Below are 12,540 nucleotides of genomic sequence, written 5' to 3'. Positions count from 1 at the left end.
GAAGTTTTATTGCTACTTTTTGGTTTTTACATCACAATTGTTTCTACCTATACTGTCTCCAGTTCTCTCATCCCGTGAGCCTTTCCTTCTAACAAAGAAAAACAGCTAAGCAAAAACAACTGACTCAAGTGGTATGAAAGAGATTCACAAATTCCTATACAATTTTATTTTTGTGTTATGACATATGTGTATATGCAATATGTATATAGACATGTATTTTTGTGTGTGTTTAAGTTCTGTACAGGAAATGAAGCAAAAAGCAACTGATACAGCTACCACATCTGGCAGCATATATAACATTCTGTGCCCATGTCCCCTACTTCCCCAAGGAAAGGAGGTGGAAGTCTCTGATAATCCTTTTCAATATTCTTGCCTTTACTCCTTGGCTCCAGGAAGGAATGGGAACATTTGAGTCTCAACAACTGGCTGGATGGCTGATTGGTGGCATTCTGGGTCCCGGTTCTCTATCTTAGTGACGCAGTGTAGAGCTATGACTATTCTTACCTCCTGCAGCTTGGTTTGTGGTGGGAGGCATGGCCCATGGTGCTGAGTCCAGCACAGAAACATGGTGGCACCCTCTGAGCCACTTCACTCGGCAACAACTCCTTCTATTTGTGTGGTGAACATGGTATGTGGTGGCTTCTTTGCTGAACTTCTGGTTCTATGCTGGGAATTTGGGCCTGGAAGGAGGCTGCCACCATCCCCTACAAATGGACTGACATCTGTTGAGTATCTCTCACAATACCTGGCTGAACACCTACCAAACCTTCTGTCATCCAATTTGGAACTTCCGACGTGTCTAGGCTCTGACACTGGGTCTGGCCAGAAGTGGGAAGTATATCAAGTTTATCTTTGGTGCGCTTTCACTTCCTCTTTCTATTGCCCTTTTCTCACTCTCTGTCTGCCCCTTTTTTCTCCCCCTTCTTTTCCTTCTCCTCCCCTCTCCTCTACCTCCTTCTCTCTTAAACAGCACTGTGTTCTATTCTTATAAGTGTTGCATAACCAGGGCAGAGGACAGCAGGACTCCCTCCTCTGTGTTTCTGGTTATTGTCATTCTACTAATATAGTCTAAGGTCTCATTAGCTTTTTTGGCTGCCACAGTACATCGCTGACTCATTTTGAACTTGCAGTCCATTAAAACTTGGCATTCTTTTAAATATATATTTATATACATTTATATGCATATACACACATATACACATGTACACACACATGCAATATTTTTTAGTTATCATGTACTTGTAGAGGCTCTGGTAAGCAGTCAAGTCACTTAGTTCACCTATTCCTAAGGTCAACTCTGTACTGAGACAAGAACTCAACAAATAAGCAGAAGACCTACTTCCTAGCCTTTTCTCTTGGTTCTTTTGTCTTATGGTGCTCTAGAATTGGGTCAGGCAGGACTCGGGTGGGAGGGGGGGCAGTGTGCATGTATATGTGCAGTTATTTGAAGTAGGAAGGTTGGGAGGGTCATTTAGGGAGGGTGTGGGGTTTCATTTGGCATCTCTACCTGGGGATCTTTTTTTCTTTTGTTATTCTCTGCCTCCTTGACTCTCCCCCTTAATCCCAGGTGGCTGGGCTCTGGTCCTGTTGTTTGGGTGACTCAGGTTGCTGTCAGCAGTTTCCTCATGGCTGTCCCCAAGCTGAGCTAAAGCAATCCAGTCAGGTGAAGGGAAGATAAACATTCCTGAGTGCATAGAAGAGTTCATTCAATGAGATGAGATGGTAGTTTAATGGACTTGTTATCTGGTACCTGCTGTGATTTGCCTCATGGGGAAATATGACACAGAGATAAATAACCCTACCCTAGTGGCTTTCCTGGTGAGGATGACTAAATGATGCTTTGGAACAGAGAATGAGGAACACATAAGCTGGAGCACAGGACCAGGAATGCAGAGGGATAAATGTCTAGAACATGTAATCCTCTAGAATGTGGAATCTAGAACATGTAATCATAGTCAATCAATCAATCGTTTGTTGAGCACCTAACAAGAATTCTTAGAAGAGTTAAAGAAAGAGATGAAAACAACAATAACAACAATGAAAGATTTATAAAACCAAATAAGAGTGGCAAAGGAAAAACGTGGAAAGAAATAAAAGTTATGCAAGAAAGCTGTGAAAAGAGAATTAAGAGTTTTGCAAAANTAATAACAACAATGAAAGATTTATAAAACCAAATAAGAGTGGCAAAGGAAAAATGTGGAAAGAAATAAAAGTTATGCAAGAAAGCTGTGAAAAGAGAATTAAGAGTTTTGCAAAAGAGATACAACTATTACTGAAGAAAATAACTACTGAAAAGTTGGAATTGTCCAAATGGAAGCTAATGTCTCCATGAAGCATCAAGAAATAATAGAACAAAGTCTGAAGATGGAAAAAATAGAAGAAAATGTGAAATATCTCATAGGAAAAACAACTGACTTAGAAAATAGATTTCAGAGAGAACTTAAGAATTGCTGGATTACCTGAAATTCATGTAAAAAGACAGTCGACATCATATTTCAAGAAAATATAAAGGGGGGCAGCTAGGTGGCACAGTAGATAGAGCTCTGGCCTTGGAGTCAGGAGGACCTGAGTTCAAATCTGACCTCAGACACATGACACTTACTAGCTGTGTGACCCTGGGCAAGTCACTTAACCCCAATTGCCTCACCAAAAAAAAAAGAAAAGAAAATAAAAGAAAATATAAAGGAAAATTGCCCAGATATCACAGAACTAGAAGGCAAAGAAGAAATTGAAAGAATTCACCAGTCATCTCCTGAAAGAAGCCCCCAAATGAAAACTCTCAGGAATATTGTAGCCAAAATACAGAGCTCCCACAACAAGGAAAAAATACTTCAAGCAGTCATAAAGAAAGAATCCAAACATTAAGGAGGCACAATCAGAATCATACAAGATTTAGAAGTTACCACTATAAAGAAACAGAAGACTTGAAATATGATATTCCAGAGGGCAAAGCAGCTAGGATTACAACCAAAAATAAGCTACTCAGCAAAACCGTATATAATCCTACTGGGGAAAATGGATATTTAATGAAATAGAGAGCTTATAAGCATTGCTGATGAAAAGACCAGAATTGAATAGAAAATCTGATATTCAAACACAAGATTCAAGAGAAGCACAAAAAGGTAAATATAAGGGAGAAATCATAAGGGCCTAAACTAGGATAAATTGTTTACATTTTCATAAGGGGAAAAGATATATGTAATCACTCAGAACTTTATCATCACTGGAGTTCTTAGAGTCTAATTAGACTGCAGGCCTGGGTGTGATTCAATTATGTTGAGATTATCTCAAAAGAAGAATGGGAGGGTGGGGAAAAGGAATGCAAAATGCTTTTCTTATATTATTTCATTTTATCCTCACCACTGTGGATGGTAGGCATTATTATTACCCCCATTTTGTAGATGTGGAAACTGAAAGGAAGACAGTTGCTCAAGGTAAGTTGCTCAAGGTCATATAGCTAGTAAGTGTCTGAGTAAAGACTTGAATTTAGGTCTTCCTGACGACAAGTCCAGCATTTTACCCACTACTTTACCTAACTGGTTCCGTGACCCTGACCATAGCTTTTAAGTGGTAGAATCTGGACCTGAAACCTGACCACAAATGTTTTAGTCACTATGTGTCATAACCTTCTTCTCCCCAGGGAGGTTGACGCTATCTAGTATTTCCCCTTCTTCCTCTAGAAAGCTATGGTCCAAGAGTTCACTTGGCCAAATGGCGGCCATCTTTTGGGACCACCTAGTTGAGAACAAGTGCAATGCTATGTGCCTCTGCTACTGCCTCTCCAGATCTGGGTATGGGTACTCGGAGTACAGGAGCTCAGAGCTCCATCTGATTCTACCTTTTGGGCCAAGAGGTTATCATCTCTGCAACTAAGATGGCCCTTGTAGAGCACAGCCCTCTAGGGACCAAAGTTCCTATGCTTTCTGTTCTCTCTTTCCTGTGAAAAGAAGTCTTACTATGCCTCAAGGCTCCCTTTTATAGCACCAACACGAAAGGATGGCTTCAGTTCACACAGCCAGACACAATCAAATGATTCCCATTCAATGCCTAGGCTAGCTCTGGATATATCTTCCTCTTCAAAGAGTTGTTACTGAATCTGTGGCTAAACTTCTCAACAAGATTGTCAAGTAAGCATCCCCATACCTTTCCAAGGCTAAGGATAGAAACTGGACCTGTGATTTCACTGGATTAGGGAATGCCCAGGTGAGAAAGTTCTACCATTACAGATATCACCTTCTCTGTAATTTATCATCTTAGAGAATTTAGTACAGCACTGAGAAGTGACTTGCAATGAATCATACAACTGGTATGTGAGAGAGGTAAGACTTGAACCCAAGTCTTCTCATTTCTGAGATCAGCTTTTTTTCCATGAAACCAGCCTTCCTAGAAAGGATGATATAATCAATCTCATATAAACCTTCACCACTCCATCAGCTAGCTCATCCAGCTGATTTGGGGAAGTCCCCTGACAATCCCCTTTACAATAATAGAAAGAGTACTAGCCTGGGTATCAGGGGCCATGAGTTCAAATCTAGGCTCTTTTACTTGGTGGCCATATGACATTGGCCAAGTTATCTCCCCTCTTTTGGTCCTCAGTTTCCTCATCACTAAAATGAAGGGGTTAGAGTATGTTTAAGTAAACAACTAGAAAAGGAAGTGTTGATCTCAGGGTCAGCTTGGCTTCATCAAGGATTGGTCATGCTTGACTAATCTTATTTCCTTTTTGAAAGGGACACTAAACCAGATCAGGGAGATGCCCTGTTCTAGGGCATATCTAGATTTTAGCAGAGCATTTGATAAAGCATTTCATGTTATTCTTTTGAAAAGTATGGAGAACCAGGACTCCAGAGGACTCAATGATGAAACATGCTATCTACCTCTTGATAGAGGTGATGGACTCAGAGTACATGTTCTTTTTTTTCGGACATGGCCAACAAGGGAATTTGACTATACATGTTTGTTAAAGGGGTTTTATTTTTCTTGCTTTCTCAAAGTGTGTGTGTGTGTGTGTGTGTGTATGTATGTGTGTGTAGAGGTAGAAAGGAGGAAAGGTGAAACTTGGTGAAAATAAAAAATAATTTTAAAAAAGAGAGTGGAATGAAATGAACAGAGCCAGTAGTACAATTTATAGAATGATAACAATATTGTAGAGGCAAATAACTTTGAAAGACTTAGGAACTCTGATCAACCCAATGACCCCCTGTGATTCCAGAGGATTCATGGTGAAATAGGCTACCCATTTCCTGAGAGAGGTGGACTCAGAGCCCAGATTGATTTTCTACAGACACACATACACACATATGTATGTGTGTACATATATGTGTGTATGTATAAGTATGTATGTATATGTGTGCATGTGTATCTTTGACATGGCCATTGAGGGGATTGGTTTTGCTTGACTGTGCATGTTTATAACAGAGGTTTTGTTCTTCTTGCTTTCTCAATAGAAGCAGGGGGTAGCAGGTAGGAGAAGGAGAAGGTGGACCCTCTTTTGGAAAAAAAATGTCCTTTAAAAGAAAAGATGGAGAGATGTGGCTAGGAAATAGTACAATCAGATGGATTCAGAACTGATTGAATGGTTGGACTCAAAGAATGGTTTGAAGTAAACTTGGCAGGAGGTCTCCAGTGGAGAATCCCAGGGATCCGTGCTTGGCTCTGTACCAGTTAGCAATTTTATCACTGACTTGGATAATGGCATAGATGGCACGTTTATCAGATTTTTGAATGGGAGAGATAGTCAGCACATTAGATGACAAGTCAGGATCCAAAAATTTCTTGATAGGTTAGGCAATTGAAATGAATCTAAAAAGATGAAATCTAATAGGAACAAATGGTAAGCCTTATGCTATTGTTAAAATATGCTAAAAAAAATTGCTTCACAAGTATGGGATGGGGGAATCCTGAGTATATAGAAGTTTTTCTGAAAAAAAAAAAAAAGAAGAAGGATCTGTACATCTAAATGAGCTGAGAGTTCAATATGAATCAATGGTAGTCCAAAAAGCTAATATGATCTTGGACTGCTTTGAGAGACAGCCTTCAGGACGAAGGAAGTGATACCTTCTCTGTCATCCGTCTTGGTCAGACTGCACCTGGACCAGTTCTGGGTACCCCTGTTTAGGAAGGACATAGATAAACTAGGGAGCATCCAGAGGAGAGCAGCCAGGGTGATGAAGGGCCTCTAGTCAATGTCACATGAAGATGAATTGAAGGAACTGGGAATAGTCGGGGCCTGGGGAAGAGAAGGCTCAGCAGGGAAACAAAAGAAGTCTTTAGAACTTGAAAGGCTGTCTTGCTGAAAAGGTATTAAACTTGTTCTGCTTGGCCCTAGAGATGAATTTAAGCTTGATGTATGGAAAAACTCCCGGATAATTAGAGCTATTTATATAGTAACAATGTAGTAAAAGCAAACAACTTTGAAAGACTTGGGAACTTTGATCAACGTAATGACCAACCATGGTTCTAGAGGACTCACGATGAAACAGCTTACCCGCCTTCTTGCAGAGAAGTGAAGGGTTGGATTAGAGCTGCTGAGATTCCTCTCAACTCTCAAATTCTGTGGTTTCAGTCTTAAGGCTATAACCTGGGAAAGGCTTTGTGCCCAGCTTCCCCCACCCAACAGTGGGGCCCAGAACAAAGGTAATGGTGAAATCTGGCAGCCCCAAACCTCTACGACAGGGGTTCTTAGCCCTTTTTGTGTGTGTCATGGACACCTTTGGTAGTTTGGTAAATCCTATAGGCCTCTTTTCAGAATAATGTCTTAAAGTTAATAAAGTAAAATACGTAAGATTACAAAGGAAACCAATTATATTTAATATATATATATATATATATTTAAAGCTTATGGATAGTAGATTAAGAACCCCTGTTCTAGGAGTTTGATCACTGGGTATAAAAAGTCTAACAAGATTGGAGAGCATGGCAAATGTTGGGAATTCTCAAAAATGGGCAGGTAGGGGAAGTCCTTAATTCTATGTTGTCTGCACACAGCAGAGCACATATCTGTCAACTTCTCCTCTTTCAAGGTCACCTAAGGCTGGTGTCTCCTGGAAACAAGCTTTCTCTTCTGACTTTCCTGGGCACTGATGGCAATTTGTAGCAATGGCAGAACTGTCGGAAGTCCCTCTCTGCCAGATTCCTGCTGTCTGTCAGCACCCAGCCAACTTAGGTTTGGGGCAAGTGAGAAAAGCAGGTCAGCAGATGGATGAGTTATTTTTAGCAGCCTGCATGGGATAATATGTGACAGCCAGCATGGTGTTCAGGGCCATGAACCTACATATATAGATACCATATTGGTTCAAATATAGACTTCATTTATCCCCACTTCCATCCGGTTTATACAAAACCTGAATGCCACCTAAAATTAGGATATTAGCAAAAGAATGACAGTGAAAAGGACAAGGACAAAGAACAGTGATGAAGACTGTTCATAAAACATTTTTAGTGCAAATAAAGATTGAAAATATTTTTCTTAGTAAATATAGATATTTTAGTATGACAATTTTATGGGATAGTTTTTTCTATGAATATATTTGAAAGAAAAATGCATAGATATATCTATATCCAGAATATACCTTTGAAAGGATATATAATATATATACATGCTTATATATGTATGTGTGTATACACACATATAAATATACACACATATATTCCTTTCAAACATTCAAGTATTTATTAAGCATTTACTATATGCCAGGAACTGTACTAGGCACTGAGAATACAGTAAAAGGTAAAAAAAACTGTCTCTGCTGTCAAGGAGCTTACATTCTAATGGGAGAGACAACATAAAAATAACTATGTACTGTACCTACAAGATATGTATATAGTATAAATAGGAAGTAATATGAGAGGAGAGGCAGGAGAGGCCAAAGAGTGTCATGGAAGCCAGGAGATAGAGGTGAGAAAGGAGTACATACCAGGCATGGGGAATGGCCAGTGAAAAGGCACAGAATGTGGAGGGCAATAAAGTGTATGAAGACAAAGAAGATAGGAGGGGGCCAGATTGTTAAAGACTTTGAATGCCAAGAAGGGCATTTTATATTTGACCCTGGAGGTAATAGGAAACCACTGGAATTTACTGAGTAGGAGAAAGACAGTATCGTATCTGTACTTTATTTTTTTAAATAATATTTTATTTTTTCCCAATTACATGTAAAAACAATTTTTTAACATTTGTTGGGTTTTTTTTGGTTAAATTTTGAGTTCCAAATTCTATCCCTCCCTCCCTTCCTTCCCTTAGATGGTAAGCAATCTGATATAGGTTATACATGTGCAAACATGTAAAACATTTCCATATTAGTCATTTTGTGTAAGAAAACCCAAAAAGAAAGAAGGAAAGGAGAAAGGTAGGAAGGAAAAAAGAAAAGAAAGAAGGAAGAAAATAGTATGTTTCAGTCTGTATTCAGACAACATTGGTTCTTTCTCTGGAGGCAGTTAGCATTTTTCATCATGAGTCCTTTGGGATAATCTTGGATCATTGTATTACTGAGAATAGCTAAGTCATTCATAATTCTTTATTGAACAATATTACTGTTACTGTGTATAATTTTCTCCTGGTTCTGCTTGCTTTACTTTGCATCAGTTCATGTAAATCTTTCTAGGTTTTTCTGAAATCATCCCGCTTGTTATTTCTTATAGCACAATAATATTCCATCAGAATCATATACCACAACTTGTTTAGCCATTCCCCAATTGATGGGCATCCCCTCAATTTCCAATTCTTAGCCACCATGAAAAGAGCTGTTATAAATGTTTTTGTATGAATTCGTTCTCTCCCCTGCACTTCCCCCCCTTTTTAAAAAATTTCTTTGGGATACCAACCCAGAATTGATATTTCTGGATCAAAGTGTATGCACAGTTTGATTGTTCTTTGGGCATAGTTCCAAATTACTCTCTAGAATGGTTGGATAAGTTTACAACTCTACCAACAGTACATTGGTGTCCCAGTTTTCCCACATTCCCTTCAAAATTTATTATTTTCCTTTTTTGTCATATTAGCCAAGATTATGGGTATGAAGTGCTACCTCAGAGTGGTTTTAATTTGCATTTCTCTAATCAATAGTGATTTAGAGCATTTTTCTATATGACTATAGGTAGCTTTGATTTCTTCTTCTGAAAACCACCTGTTGATATCCTTTGACCATTTAGCAATTGGGGAATGACTTGTATTCTTATAATTTGACTCAGTTTTCTATATATTTGAGAAATGAGACCTTTGTCAGAGATATTTGCTATGAATTTTTCCTCCAGTTTTCTGCTTTCCTTCTAATTTTGGTTGCATTAGCTTTGTTTGTGAAAAAAAAAAACTTTTAAATTTTATGTAATCAAATTATCCATTTTACAATTTGTAATGCTCTCTGTATCATATTTGGCCTTAAATTCTTCCCTTATCCATAGATATAACAGGTAAACTATTCCATATTCTCCTAATTTGCTCATGGTATCACTCTTTATGTCTAAATCATATTCCCATTTTGACCTTATCTTGGTATGTGGTGTGAGATGCTGGTCTATACTTAAGATTCTGACATACTGTTTTCCAGTTTTCCCAGCAGTTTTTCTCAAAAAATGAGTTTTTGTCCCAAAAGCTTGGATCTTTGGATTTATCAAACACTAAATTACTATGGTCATTTACTGCAATTTTATATCTGTACTTCAGAAAAATAACTTTGGCAGCTGAGTGGGGGACGGATTAGAGTGAGGAGAGCCTTGAGGCAGCAAGATCAGCCGTCAAGTAATTGTAATAGTTCAAGTGATAGGCAACGAGGGTCTGTACTAGGGTAGAAAAAATGTAAGAAGACAAAGGGTAGAGGCTGTGTAAGTAGAGAGAAGATGGTATATTTAAGGATCGTTATGAAGGTAAAAGGACAAGACTGGACAACAGATTGAATATGTGGGGTAAATAAGAGTGAGGAATTGAGGTTGCAGGAGTGGGTGACTGAGAGAATGGTGGTGTCCTTGACAGTAAAAGAAAAGTTGGGATGAGGGAAGGGTTTGGAAGGAAAGATAATCAGTTGTGTTTTGACATGTTGAGTCTTTAAGATGTCAAGTTTGAGGTATCCAAAAGGCCATTGGTGATATGAGACTGTAGCTTGGGAAAAAAATTAGGGCTGAGCTATTGACATAAACATTAGGTATATCTGGTCTTAATTTGAGATTGATTTCGTAGGTCTGAGTACTCTGGCAATTAGGTGTATTGGATTTTGTGTGCTGGATTTTGAGTCAGAAAGACCTGAATTCAAATCCTGCCTTAGCCACTTATTTGCTGTGTGACCTTGGGTTACTTGACCTGTCTCAACCTCGATTTCTTCATTTATAAAATGGGGATAATAGTAGCAGCTACTCACAGGATTGTTGTAAAGGTCAAATGAGATAACATATATAAAGTGTCTTGCAAACCTTAAAGCGTTATTTAAATGTTAGCTATCTTCATCATCATCATGCCTTCTACCAGAGCAGACTGTGCTCTCTACACCTTCTTGGTCTATGCTATTCTTCCATATATTGAGGTTCAAGCTAACGTGATGGAAGTCTTCCTCTTATTTTTTTTTCAACATTTGGGGGACAAAGGTGGGGAGAAAGTTCCAGTGTAGTGCTTATGTTGTCCATTTGTTGTCTCTAATTCTCTGTGATTCCTTAATACCACATAACTGTTCCATCTCCTTTTTCAGTCTCAGAAAAGATAATGATGTCTTTTGGAAGTATTGCCAATAAGGACTTGTATGAAAGAATATGCTGTAGCTTGCTTATATCCATCATACATCTTCCCATTGATTTGTGTAATCAGTGAGCCTACCATGTCTCAAGGGACTGACCAAAGCGGGTATATAGAATTGATTTTCTTATACCTAAGAAAAGCCAGAAAGCTAGTAGCAGCCTTTGGTTTGAAGGCCTTCTGATTTGTGGAGAGTGGGATTTGGGTTATCCCAGTAAATAACTAATCCCTAGGTAGGCAAGTCCAGGAACCCAGAGCTGGATATAGACAAACTTAGCTATAACCTGAGTCTCAAAGCCCATTGGTATTGGACTCATTGGAGATCAATGCTCTGCACCCACCTGAGGGGTGAAGTGGAGTTGGCAAGAGTGGAAGAAAGGAGAGCGTCAGACTCTTCAAGTCTTTTCAGGCTCTTAGGACTCTGCAGTTGCTTTGAGCATTTCTGGCTTCCAGCTTTGAGAGAGAAGATGAATGAGGTCAAGCCTACGTCAGGTTGCTGAAGGAAAAGACCCTGAAAGGAGCTGGCATCCATCATGTCTCTATCCCTAGGTTGCTACCCTAGAGACTTTGGGGAATTTCCCCTTTGGGTGAGATCTGGGACTTTCTTGGTTGAACTGAGTTAACTCACTCCAAATGGGAGAGCTCCTTCATTCTGTATTATATGGTATATATTAATGTATACATATGTGTGTGTGTACACATGCACATACAGATGCACACTCACACACCCAAATATATCATATATGTGCTTTCTTTGACTTTTGTTATTGACTTGGATAAATGGGTTTCTTTGCAACTTATTATGTGTGTTCATTGTAGAACTGGTATTTTGTGGGAAGGGAGTGAAGCCTTGGACATAAAGCTTGGGGTCCTGCTTTCCCATTAAAAAAAAAAGTGATCAGAAATTTAGCTGAATCTGAAAACCATATCCCCTAGATTAATAATATTTAAGGGAACTGATAGATATAATTCTAGTCTGGTACTCTCTCTCTCTGAGGAGAACTGAGTGGCCAAACTTCTGGACTCAACCTTCTGCTTCCCCTCCCTGCAGTAAAAAAAAGTCTCCCTTGGAGAGGAGAGGAGTGGGGGTGGGGGGTAGGGGAGAAGGGACTAGAGATGTCTATTCTGAGATACACAATGATACCTCCACGCAATGTGTAGTGTGTATAGCCCTTGCTACATACATATCACCTGGTAGCCAACATTCTGGTAATGAGCTTCTCCAAAGTTAGCAAGACTTATCCTTGGACAATGCATAGAGTTTGTGACCCACTCCTTACTCACAGCTTTTCTACCAGGATCCCTGCCGGAGTATGTACTCTGCAAGTATAACTTTCTAGAGCCCAAGGTCACTCCCACACCATGATGTGACACTGGAGGAGGGTTTTTGTAGAGAATAAACAAAACAGGAAACAAAAATAAAATTAACAAATCTTGCAAAGCAATACGTTCAAAGCTTGGGTGGGAGACTGTCAACACTAGCAATTATCTCACAATATTCTGCTGTCTGTGCCATGTGCCTCTATGCTTCTCTTTCCTCCCTCCTTCTAAACCATTTATTCCCTCATTCCTTTCCAGGTTGCACTCTGGATTTCTTCTACCATAAGCCAGCTCTTCATCCTGAAGATTAACTCCAGCCCCGGAATTCACACATTGGAAGTACTCTCCACTGCGGCCTCTTCCTTTGATTGGATGGCTACTCCCGGAACCTTCATTTATGGTGGGTGCAAATCATCCCTCTCTAGGATACTCTCTGTACTGCCATGCCCCCAAGCTTGGTACCTTTGTTTCTCTCCCTCCAACTTTTCAACTTTTTTTTCAATGTG

This window comes from Vombatus ursinus, unplaced genomic scaffold, assembly GCF_900497805.2.
Source record: "Vombatus ursinus unplaced genomic scaffold, bare-nosed wombat genome assembly UNPS02014778.1, whole genome shotgun sequence".
Taxonomy (NCBI): Eukaryota; Metazoa; Chordata; class Mammalia; order Diprotodontia; family Vombatidae; genus Vombatus; species Vombatus ursinus.
Note: the sequence above shows the minus strand (reverse complement) of the source record.